Genomic DNA, 14,009 nt, shown 5'->3' with positions numbered 1-14,009 from the left:
TTAATCAGGTATTATACGTTTCTATCGTGGTAACGACAGACACGGGTCCAATTCAGTTTTCTGTTTGGTAATCGTTAGATACGGTGCTAAACGTTTCGATGTGGGAAACGGGTTTAAAAATATTTTTCATAAAAGGTATTTATCTTTTACTTTTTGGAATCAGTGACAAAATAAATATAGGTATCCAGCGGAATCCAGCTTTTGAAGTTGGTGGTGTTACTCCTCAAAATTTGGGAATACGCGGTCCCCAGGGGAACAACCGTTAGTGATCGAACCCTGAGGACCATGTAGGCCTGAAGCGTCACCTTTCCCACATGAACCAGTTGATAAAATTTCAGACCCACTTTCATACAGTATCCCATGAAAAAAATATGGCTTTAGAGAGGGTCACAACGGTTTTTTCATTATTTGAACCTACTACCTACTTTTGAAGGCATTGTGCCCACTTTCGAATTTGACCCTAGATATCTTCAAGATGAACATTTCTGACCAATTTCATGAAGATCCATTCAAAAATATGGCCTCTAGAGATGTCACAAGGTTTTTCTATTTTTAGACTACTGGACCTAGTTTTGACCGCCCCCCCCCCCCCTACATGACCCTGTTTCAAACTTGACCTTAGATATCATCAGATGAACATTTCAGACCAACTTTTTCATTACAGATCCCATGAAAAATATGGCCTTTTAGAGAGGTCACAAGGTTTTTTTATATTTATTTGACTTTTTTTTACTGTCCTAGTTTTTCAAGGACGAGACCCTCTTCGAATCTGACCTAGATATCATCAAGTTGAACATTCAGACCAACTTTCATACAGATCCCATGGCGAAAAATATAGCTCTAGAGAGGTCACATACCCAAGGTTTTTATATTTTTTGACTATGACCTAGTTTTTGATGGCACGTGACCCACTTTCAACTACACCTAGATATCTTCAGGCGATCATTCTGACCAATTTCATGATGATCTCATGAAATATATGGCCTCTAGAGAGGTCACATGGTTTTCTATTTTAGACCTACTGACCTAGTTTTAGACGGCACGTGACCCAGTTTCGAACTTCTCCTTAGATATCATCAAGATGAGAACATTCTGGACCAACTTTCATAACGATCCCACAAAAATTGTGACTATAGAGTGGGTCACAAGCAAAGTTTACGGAGAGGTGACACGGACGTCGGACGATGCTTATTACAAAAGCTCTCCTGTAACTATGTGACAGGTGAGCTAAAAAAGTTTGTCTACCGCCCATGTTTCACCGAGTAACAATGTATTTACTTTTTTACATATGTTGATAATAAACATGAGCGTACCAGTATGGGCCTGAAACGCTCTAACTGTTCCCACATACCCAGGCCCCCCCCCCCCCTAATTTCAGTTTATGATGTCGTTTTTTTTCTATTTATTTGACATTTGTGTCCTTGTTCTTGAGCTCATGTGACCCGTGTCTTTGATCTTGACTCTAGATATATCAAGATAAAAATTCTGACCAATTTTCTTGAAGAATCCATTGAAAAATATGGTTCTTTAGAGAGTTCACAAGGGCTTTTCTATTTTTGACTATTGACTAGTTTTCGAAGGTACGTGACCCTGTTTTGAAACTTTAATTGATATCATCAAGGTGTACATTCTCACTAATATTTTCATGAAGATTCATTGAAAATATATGGCGTACTAGAGAGGTCACGAGGGGTTTTCTATTTTTATATCTACTGGCCTAGTTGCTGACAGGCACGTGACCGTTCAGACAATGATCTAGATATCATCAAGGTGAATCATTCAGATCAATTTTCTTGATCATCCATTGAAAAATATGGCCTCTAGATAGGCCAATAGATTTTTCTAATTTTAGAGCTACTGGTAACTAGTTTGTGTCCGAAGTTGACCAGTTTACATAAAATTGAACATAGATAGAATCAAGATGAACATTTCAGACCAACTTTTATACTGATCCCATGAAATGTATGGCCTCTAGAGAGGTCACACAGGGTTTTTTTATTATGTGTTCCTTCTGACCTAGTTTTGTAAGGCACGTGTACCAGTTCAAACTTGACATAGATATATCAGGTGAACTTTCTGACCAATTTTCATGGAAGATCCGTCAAGGGTATGGCTTCTGGAGAGGTCACAAGTTTTTTTCTTTTTTTAAGACATACACTGAACCTTGTTTTTGATTGCGTGGACCTGTTCAAACCTGACTATATATCATCAAGATAAACATTCAGATACTTTTTATGGCCAGATCCATTCACACAGTATCCCGGCCTCTAGAGAGGTCACAAGGGTTTTATATTTTTGGACCTAATGACCTACGTCTTTCTGAACCGAACATGATCCCTGTTTCTTACTTGACCAGATATCAATCAATGTTGAATATTAGACCAAAATTATCATACAGAATCCAGATATAAATATGGCCTTTAGAGAGCGTCACAAGGTTTTTCTATTATTTGACCTAAGGACCCTAGTTTTTTGTGCGAGGGCACGTGACCCACTTTCGACTTGACATAGATATCATAAAGATGAACATTCAGACCAATTTTCATACAGGTTCCCATGTAAAATATGGCCTCAAAGAGGTCAAAAGGGTTTTCTTTTATTTGTCCTACAGGACTTGTGTTTGAGGCACGTGACCCACTTTCGAATCTGACCTAGAATCTTCAAGGTGAACATTCTGACCAATTGTCATGAAGATCTCATGATTTATATGGGCCCTCTAGAGAGGGTCACTAGGTTGTTCTTTTTTTTAGACCTACTGACCTACGTTTTTGACCAAAACGTGACACTGTTTCGAACTTGACAGTGATATCATCATGATGATAAATTCAGCAACTTTCATACAGATCCCATGAAAAATATGGCCTCTAGAGGGTCACAAGGGTTTTTCCTATTATTTGACCTACTGTCCTAGTTATTTATGGCTCGCGTGAACCAGTTTCTAACTGTGACCTACATATCATCAAGATGACCTTCAAACATATTTTCATTGAAGATCTTGTGAAATATATGGCCTCTAAGAGGTCTCAAGGTTTTTATATGATTTGACTTCTGACCTAGTTTTTGAAGGCCACGTGACCCACTTTCGGAACTTGACATAGATATCATAAAGGTGAACCAATTCTGTCAAATTTTCATGAAGATCTTTGTGAAATATATGGCCTCTAGAGAGGTCACAAGGTTTTTCTATTTTTAGACCTACTGACCTAGTTTTTGATGGCACGTGATCCAGTTTCGAACTTGACCTAGTTATCATCAAGATGAACATTCTGACCAACTTTCATAAAGATCCCACAAAAAATGTGACCTCTAGAGTGGTCACAAGGAAAAGTTTACGGACGGACTGACTGACGGATGCACGGACGACGGAGGCCGCGTGATCACAAAAGCTCACCTTGTCACTTTGTGACAGGTGAGCTAAAAAGTTAGAAAATTCCAAAAATATTGAAAATCTAAAAATAGACTAATTCCTGGAATTTAAGGGGAAGAAACTCAGTACAAAAGTTGAAACAAGAGGACCATGATGGTCCTGAATCGCTCACCTCTTCCCACATGACCCAGTTTTCAGTATGACGTCGTTTTTTCTATTATTTGACAATGTGACCTAGTTTTTGAGCTCATGTGACCCAGTTTTGAACTTGACCTAGATATTATCAAGATAACAATTCTGACCAATTTTCATGAAGATCCATAGAAAAATATGGTCTCTAGAGAGGTCACAAGGTTTTTGTATTATTTGACCTATTGACCAAGTTTTCGAAGGTACGTGACCCTGTTTTGAGCTTTACCTAGATATCATCAAGGTGAACATTCTCACTAATTTTCATGAAGATCTCATGAAAAATATGGCCTCTAGAGAGGTCACAAGGTTTTTCTATTTTTATATCTACTGGCCTAGTTTTTGACCGCATGTGACCCAGTTTCGAAACTGAACTAGATATCATCAAGGTGAACATTCAGATCAATTTTCATGAAGATCCATTGAAAAATATGGCCTCTAGAGAGGTCAAAAGATTTTAATAATTTTAGACCTACTGACCTAGTTTTTGACCGCAGTTGACCCAGTTTTAAACTTGACATAGATATCATCAAGATGAACATTCAGACCAACTTTCATACAGATCCCATGAAAAGTATGGCCTCTAGAGAGGTAATTATTTGACGTACTGACCTAGTTTTTTAAGGCACGTCCCCCAGTTTCAAACTTGACCTAGATATCATCAAGGGGAACATTCTGACTAATGTTCATGAAGATCCAACCAAGGGTATGGCCTCTAGAGAGGTCACAAGGTTTTTCTATTTCGAGACCTACTGACCTAGTTTTTGATCGCAGTTGACCCAGTTTCAAACTTGACCTATATATCATCAAGATAAACATTCAGACCAATTTTCATACAGATCCCATGAAAAATATGGCCTCTAGAGAGGTCACAACGTTTTTTCATTATTTGACCTACTGACCTACTTTTTGATGGCACGTGACCCACTTTCAAACTTGACCTAGATATCATCAAGATGAACATTCTGACCAATTTTTATGGAGATCCATTCACAAGTACGGCCTCTAGAGAGGTCACAAGGTTTTTCTATTTTTAAACCTACTGACCTAGTTTTTGACCGCACATGACCCTGTTTCGAACTTGACCTAGACATCATCAAGATGAACATTCAGACCAACTTTCATACAGATCCCATGAAAAGTATGGCCTCTAGAGAGGTCACAAGGTTTTTCTATTATTTGACCTACTGACCTAGTTTTTGATGGCACGTGACCCACTTTCGAACTTCACCTAGATATCATCAAGGTGAACATTCTGACCAATTTTCATGAAGATCTCATGAAATATATGGCCTCTAGAGAGGTCACAAAGTTTTTCTATTTTTAGACCTACTGACCTAGTTTTTGACTGCACATGACCTAGTTTCGAACTTGACCTAGATATCATCAAGATTAACATTCAGACCAACTTTCATACAGATCCCATGAAAAATATGGCCTTTAGAGAGGTCACAATATTTTTCTATTATTTGACCTACTGACCTAGTTTTTTACGGCACCTGACCCAGTTTCAAACTTGACCTAGATATCATCAAGGTGAACATTCTGACCAAATTTCATGAAGATCATGTGAAATATATGGCCAGTAGAGAGGTCACAAGGTTTTTCTATTTTTAGACCTACTGACCTAGTTTTTGACGACACGTGACCCAGTTTCGAACTTTCCTAGATATCATCAAGGTATACATTCTGACCAATTTTCATGAAGATCTTTTGAAATATATGGCCTCTAAAGAGGTCACAAGGTTTTTCTATTTTTAGACCTACTGACCTAGTTTTTGAAGGCACGTGACCCAGTTTCGAACTTGACCTAGATATCATCAAGATGAACATTCTGACCAACTTTCATAAAGATCCCACAAAAAATGTGACCTCTAGAGTGGTCACAAGCAAAAGTTTACGGACGGACGGACGCTGCGTGATCACAAAAGCTCACCTTGTCACTATGTGATAGGTGAGCTAAAAAGGTTACTTCCCTTTGGCTCTAAGCCAATCAGAATGAGATATAGTGAAAATACAACAAAATAAACGTTAAATTCTAAGTAAAAGGGGACATAATTCAAGAAAAATTGGTGTCAGAGTTATGCACCTTGTGTCACATGATGTGTTGGAGATGAGGTGGAACATCTATTTTAAGTTTAAATCAAATCCATTTAGTAGTAACTGTCAGATACAGTGAATATACGTCAAAATTAACCTTAAATTCTAAGTAAAAAGGGGCATTATTCATGAAAAATTGGTGTCAAGAGTTATGCACCTTGTGTCACATGATGTGGGTGATGAGGTGGAACATCTATTTTAAGTTTGAATCAAATCCATTTTGTAATAACTGAGATATAGTGAAAATACATCAAAATCAACCTTAGATTTAAAGTAAAAAGGGGACATAATTCATAAACAAGAGCTGTCCGTAAGACAGCCAAGCTCGACTATTCGAAATATTGTCCCAGAAGCAGGAAAATTTTACCCAAAAAGGTTAAATGTCAAAAGAGTTTTAAGTTCAAAAGGGGGAAAAGTTTGACCAAAATGCATATCAGTTATGGGACTTGCTGCTATCAACTAGTTTAATAACCCCGAAGGCACATGTGAAGTTTCAATTCAATATCTGCATTAGTTTTGGAGATAATAACTTGCATGTAAAACTTTAACCAGAATTTTCAAAGTCTAAAAGAGGGCATAATTTGCCCAAAATACATGCCAGAGTTATGGGACTTAATTCAGTGAGGTTAGTAATTGATCTAGAAAAAGAAAAAATAAGTTTCAAATCTATATGCCTTTTAGTAATAGCTGTATGTACTTGCATGCAAAACTTTAACCAGAATTTGCTAAGTCCAAAAGGGGGCATAATTTAGCCAAAATGAAGGTCAGAGTTATGGGACTTGCTGCTATCAACTAGTTTTATAACCCCGAAGACACATGTGAAGTTTCAAATCAATATCTGCATTAGTTTTGGAGATAATAACTTGCATGTAAAACTTTAACCCAAATTTTCTAAGTCTAAAAGGTGGCATAATTTGCTCAAAAAACATGTCACAGTTATGGGACTTGACCCAGTGAGGTTGGTAATTGATTTAGAAAAAGAAAAAATAAGTTTCAAATCTATATGCCTTTTAGAAATAGCTGTATGTACTTGCACGCAAAAGTTTAACCAGAATTTTCGAAGTCCAAAAGGGGGCATAATTTGGCCAAAATGAAGGTCAGAGTTATGGGACTTGCTGCTATCAACTAGTTTTATAACCCCGAAGAAACATGTGAAGTTTCAAATCAATATCTGCATTAGTTTTGGAGATAATAACTTGCATGTAAAACTTTAACCAAAATTTTCTAAGTCCAAAAGGGGGCTAATTTGCTCAAAATACATGTCAGAGTTATGGGACTTGACCCAGAGAGGTTGGTAATTGACCTAGAAAAAGAAAAAATAAGTTTCAAAGCTATATGCCTTTAATTGATGGCTGTATGTACTTGCATGCAAAAACTTAACCAAGGTGTGACGCCGACGCCGACACTGACGCCGAAGCCAGGGTGAGTAGAATAGCTAGACTATTCTTTGAATAGTCGAGCTAAAAATTGATGTCAGAGTTAAGAACCTTATGTCACATGATGTGGGTGATGAGGTGGAACAATTATTTTAAGTTTGAATCAAGTCCATTTAGTAATAACTGAGATACAGTGAAAATACAACAAAATAAACCTTAAATTCTAAGTAAAAGGGGACATAATTCATGAAAACTTGGTGTCAGAGTTATGTACCTTGTGTCACATGATGTGGGTGATAAGGTGGAACATCTATTTTAAGTCTGAATCAAATCCATTTAGTAATAACTGAGAAAATAGATTTCGGGACAGGACGGGACGGGAAGTGACAAAACTGACTCCTATATACCCCCCTCCAAACATGTTTGGTGGGAGTATAATTATAAACAATATAGTAGTTTTCAGTCTGTATGTAATACATGTACCACCTTTTGTTCCAAATACATTGCTTTCCAACAATTTCCAATAGGTCTGTCAGCAGTATTTTTAGCACTGTTGTTAATGCAGATCAAACTAGAGCTATCACTGAAGGTGATGAATGTACCCCCCACACACTGACACAGTACACAAGATAGCATAAATACGTGGACTGTATGTATATAGCATAGAAACAAAAAACAAAGTCCCATAAGTCTGCAAAATATTTTTCTGAAAGAACCTAACATGTACCATGCACAAATAAAGTTGGTACTGGTCACTTATGTGAAGTTAAACCGAGTGCAAGGCTTTAGGGATAAGGCGCAAGATTGCTTATGCAGACTGTATGTATACAGTTATTAACAAAAATAAAGTCCCATAACTTTTTTTCTGAAAGAACCTACAACTACATGGTGCATATCCATATCATGATCATGGATGGCAGCTAGATTTTTCGCCTCCCCTACCAACCTGGACATTTTTTATAGCAAAGAATAGCCGGCATCGACGCAAAGAAACCGCCGATATAGCAGATTTCACAAAGAGTCCGCCGATATGGATACGCACTGTAAACTAGGGTTATACTACTGATCGCAATCCATACCACAACTTGAATAACGTGCACCAGTGTTTAGTAACCTAACAAGTTAGGGAACATGTATTTTCTTATGTTATTTCAATAATAAGTTTAAATAAGCAACGTAAAATTGAATTTGCTTGCTGCTGATCTGAATTTATGTAATTTCTATATGTTGATAAACAGCTATCATTTTTATACTAAAATCTCGAAAATAACAAGTTCTGAACTCCAGTAAAAGTACAAGAAATTTCTACTGAAATAGCAGTGTATATCGCAGTAAGGACAAAAATATCACGATATACCACAATACAAATGTGAGGTTGCAATACCTAACTCTTGAACCCTCAGCATGTTTTACAATTCACTTACTGTCTGATACATATTTCATTAATTCTGCTTTCTTCCTCATGCTCATTATACAACCTTCTTTTTCCTTTCTGTTGGGTTTAACATCACATTTAAAGGTGACTCAAGCTTTTATGGTAGAGGAACACGCCTCCAGATGTTATTTCATTCTTGGACGGGCACCTCGGTAGAACCACCAACCTTCCAAAAGCCAGCTGGACTGGCTTCCCACAGTGGTAAGGGGCAAGTGACTTGAAGTCAAAGACCTTAACTACTAAGCATTGGAGGCCTCTGCGTGTGAGTCTCTGCTCAAAATTCGCTTAAATTCCTTCTCTATGCTTCGCTTTGCTGAGCAAAACAGCCATGCTGACCCTAAATTGCTCACTGCATAAAGTTGATGACAACCGTTTGAACAAATGTGAGCTAGGTCTATGTCAGGTTGCTACAGACTATGTTTGGAGAAGATCCAACAAGCAGTTCATGAGAAAATGTTGCTTTACATTTTTATTATTTTTAGCGAATTCAATCTCTTTGTGTATAGTATTTATAGGTCAATGCACAGATGTTTCAGACCAGTATGTGGTATAGATCCATGAAATAGCTATGAGAAAATGTCATTTAATTAAAAGATTTTTATCATTAGTGCTTGTTGCTGGAGTGCAGAGGAGCAGAACCAAATTGGTACTACAAAGTTGCTACAGACCAGGGCCGGCGAAATCTGATTTTGACTTGCTTGTCCGTTTTTGTCATTTGCTATTTTTTACTTGTCCGTATGATAGTTATATAGTAAATTCGTGTCAATTTTCACTTGTCCGTACAAGCTTTGGAACAACCTGGGCAACACGGACAATTGAATTTGCCGCCCCTGCAGACTAAGATTGGTGAAGATCCCTCTGGGAGTTCATGGCAAGAAGCTGTTTTCCAATCATAAGCTTTAAAATTTATATATGACAATACATTCAAATGTAACTGAGTTTCAGCAATGATGTTCATAAGAAATAGTTGCTTAACACTTAGCCTTCACATTCTGAGAACAAGTTTTCAAACAACACCAAATCATAAAACAAGAGGACCATGATGGTCCTGAATCACTCACCTATCTCCACATGACCCAGTGTTCAACTGAGTATGACATCGTTATTTCTATTATTTGACATAGTGACCTAGTTTTTGAGCACATGTGACCTAGATATCATCAAGATAAAAAATTCTGACCAATTTTCATGAAGATCCATTGAAAAATATGGCCTCTAAAAAGGTCACAAGGTTTTTCTATTATTTGACCTAATGACCTAGTTTTTGAAGGCACGTGACCCACTTTTAAACTTGACCTAGATATCATCAAGGTGAACATTCTCACCAATTTTCATGAAGATCTCGTGAAAAATATGGCCTCTAGAGAGGTCACAAGGTTTTTCTATTTTTCGACCTACTGACCTAGTTTTTGACCGCACATGACCCAGTTACGAACCTGACCTAGATATCATCAAGCTGAACATTCTCACCAATTTTCATGAAGATCCATTGAAAAATATGGCCTCTAGAGAGGTCACAAGGTTTTTCATTATTTATAGACCTACTGACCTAGTTTTTGACCCCACGTGACCAAGTTTCGAACCTGATCTAGATATCATCAAGATGAACATTCTGACCAATATTCATGAAGATCTCATGAAAAATATGGCCTCTAGAGAGGTTACAAGGTTTTTCTATTTTTAGATCTACTGACCTAGTTTTTAACCCCACGTGACCCAGTTTCGAACTTGACCTAGATATCTTCAAGGTAACATTCTGACCAATTTTCATGAAGATCCATTGAAAAATATCGCCTCTAGAGAGGTCACAAGGTTTTTCTATTTTTAGACCTACTGACCTAGTTTTTGACAGCACATGACCCAGTTTCGAACTTGACCTAGATATCATCAAGGTGAACATTCTGACCAATATTCATGAAGATCTCATGAAAAATATGGCCTCTAGAGAGGTCACAAGGTTTTTCTATTTTTAGATCTACTGACCTAGTTTTTAACCCCACATGACCCAGTTTCGAACTTGACCTAGATATCATCAAGATGAACATTCTGAACAATTTTCATGAAGATGCATTGAGAAATATGGCCTCTAGAGAGGTCACAAGGTTTTTCTATTTTTAGACCTACTGACCTAATTTTTGACCCCACGTGACCCAGTTTCGAACTTGACCTAGATATCATCAAGGTGAACATTCTGAACAATTTTCATGAAGATCTTGTGAAATATATGGCCTCTAGAGAGGTCACAAGGTTTTTCTATTTTTAGACCTACTGACCTAGATTTTGATGGCACGTGACCCAGTTTCGAACTTGACATAGATATCATCAAGATGAACATTCTGACCAACTTTCATAAAGATCCCATGAAAAATGTGACCTCTAGAGTGGTCACAAGCAAAAGTTTACGGACGCACGGACGGACGACGGACACCGCGCGATCACAAAAGCTCACCTTGTCACTTTGTGACAGGTGAGCTAAAATGGTTTGTTTCACATAAATTAAACAGCATAATATAAAACATGCATATTACTCCATAAAACAATTGTCAGTTTATTGATATATACTTTGAATTCCGGAAAAGGACTGCATAAAGGGGCCACATTTTCAGACAGTTCAACACCTTTAAAAACTCACCATTTTCAAAGAACTGTTACATATCTTGGTTTTGATGCATTTGCAATAATGTCCCAGTGCTGAAATTTCATATAACTATGCCGAACATAGTTTTCAGCAAGAAACGGCAAAACATGTAGATTGTTTGTAAAGACGTTTGTTTATCAAATATTTCTGTGTTTTGATGATATACTCCTAAACCTCATAATTTTATTATGTTTTTCTACATTTAGCTCAAAAACAACCACTGCTGGCCCATTCATGTAATATCTGTCTGGCAGTTTATAAATTGTTTAAAACTGGTGACACCAGCAGAGCAGAGCAATTTGTACATGTTTTGTCAAAGGTCAACGCCAGAATCATTTTCTGTTGTAGGAATAACATTTATTAATAAATGATTTCTATTTTAAGCTCTACACATCTCAGTTTGCAACAATGAAACTAACTGAAGTTTCAAGAATAATAGGTCAATAACAAGTCTTGTATCGAGCACAATATCAATTTTTACCACCTTGATCCTTTTCGTATAACCCACATTTCACTCTCTTTGCAACTTTGAAATACAGTCTAACCTGTCAACAGCTGTCGACTTAGGGACTGAACAAGAAACGCGGCAATGCCACAAAACCAGGTTTTCAACACTTTTCATAAGAATAAACAAGAGTGCCAGAATGTCACAATATACGTCCGTCACAGCAAATTTCTTTACTCTAGCACCTGTATTTGCAGATGTAATTTTAATTTTGTGGTTGTTTAGTAATCATTGTAATTCTTTTGTTTTTTAAGTCCACAAAAAAACTCCTTACCAGGTAGAGATACCTTAAAATACACCTAAAATTAGAAAGTAACAACTATATTGTACCACAGAAAAGTGGTCTTGGTTTTTCCCTACGGTCAATTATAAAAAAAGTTACAATATAAGTTATTTATAGTAACAACTAAGGGAAGTTAATCTTAAAAAAAAAAAAAAAAAAAAAAAAAAAAATTGTAAGTCCACACAGAAACCCTTACCAAGTAGAGATTGGTCAAAATACACCTCAAAATTGGATGTAACATGCATGTTGTACTACAGAAAAGTGGTCTCGATTTTTCCCTACGTCTAGTAATGAAAAAGTTACAATATAAGCTATAGTAACAACAAAGGGAAGTAATTCTAAAGAAGGGAACTGCGCAAGACACTTCGTCTCATGATGGTGTATAATTGTGCCAAGTTACATCAAAATCCCTCTATGCATGAAGAAGATATGCTCCGGACAAAGTTTTCATTCTTGTATCCTTTGACCTCTAAGTGTGACCTTGACCTTAGACCTAGGGACCTGGTTCTTGCGCATGACACTCCGACTCATGATGGAGAACAATTTTGCCAACTTTCATCAAAATCCCTCCATGCATGCAGAAGATATGCTAACCCTAACCCTAACCTAACCCTATTTTTAGTAACAATGACCTTGACCTTGACCCCAGAAACCCCAAAATCAATCCCAAGCTACAACTTTATATAAGTTTTCTATACACCAAGTTTCATCATGATAGCTCATTCCTAAGTTAAGTTATTGACCAGAAACCCTTTTTCTATTTTAAGTAACAGTGACCTTGACCTTGACCCCAGAAACCCCAAAATCAATCCCAGCCTTTGTCTTGATATAAGCTACATACATACCAAGTTTTATTCAAATATCTTTACCGAAACAAAAGTTATTGACCGGAAACCCTTTTTTTTTTTTTTTTTAAGTAACAGTGACCTTGACCTTGACCCCAGAAACCCCAAAATCAATCCCAGCCTTTGTCTTGATATAAGCTACATACATACCAAGTTTTATTCAAATAGCTTTACCGAAACAATAGTTATTGACCGGAAACACCAGTTTGACGCCACCCCGCCACCGCCGCCGCCGCCCACCCGCCCGACCGACATCTACCCCAATCTAATAACTCAGGTTTTCGTTGAAAACCTGGTTAATGAAAGTGACCATTATAGGCAGGTGACCACTATATCCAGGTTTTCATTTTCAGACTATTAGGTAAACAAAAATCAGAATAAAACTGAATTTTATTAATCCTTTTTGAACCAGGTACATTTTAGAAGTTTGAAACATATTCTATGCAAATTTTAATATTTAAACATTAAAATAAATATTTTTTAAAAATAAAGAAGCATTTTAAAAGTTTATGAATTATTCACTTTTACATGTTTAATATATTTATATAATTCACACGAGATGATATCTGCTGTCTGGCAGTGACCACTATATCGGAAATTTGGGTCATTTCTGCATGCCATTAACCGCATTAGAAAGGGTCACGCTTGATAAAGGTTCATTATATCAGGATTTTAATCCATCAGACTTAATTAAGGCTCGCCATTACAAACAGGGTCATGCTATATAAAGGTGTCCACTAATGCAGGTCAGACTTACCAGCAAAACAATCAAGCTATGTGACTGTCCACTTTTAATTTAACAACTTAACACTTCTAAAAGACTTCAACCATTGCTGTGTTTCGGTTTTTTTCAGGAGTTTAAAGTCACACTGATAATTTAGGTCATATGTTGCCTTTTCAAGCTTTAGAAAGTGGAGGAAGACCCCAGGTGCTCCTCTGGGGATTGATTCAAGCACGGGCAGGCACTCGAGTTGAACCACTGACATTCCACAAGCAAGTCTTATGGCTTCGAACCCATATCAGTGAGGCGAGTGATTCAAAGTCACAGACAACCATTCAGCCAAGAAGGCCCCTGCTGATTTAATACTTACATACAGGACTATCATATATCATTTCAAAACATCAATGTCTGTCAGGCTGTTATCTGAAAAGAAGCTTTACACAACAAAAGTCTTTCACAAAATTTTCACCAATCAAAATAATTAATAGCATGCAAGTAAAGTGACATTAATAAATCCTGGCACAGCCAGTTATGTGTCCACAGAACACTA

Source organism: Mercenaria mercenaria, chromosome 4, assembly GCF_021730395.1.
Source record: "Mercenaria mercenaria strain notata chromosome 4, MADL_Memer_1, whole genome shotgun sequence".
Taxonomy (NCBI): domain Eukaryota; kingdom Metazoa; phylum Mollusca; class Bivalvia; order Venerida; family Veneridae; genus Mercenaria; species Mercenaria mercenaria.
Note: the sequence above shows the minus strand (reverse complement) of the source record.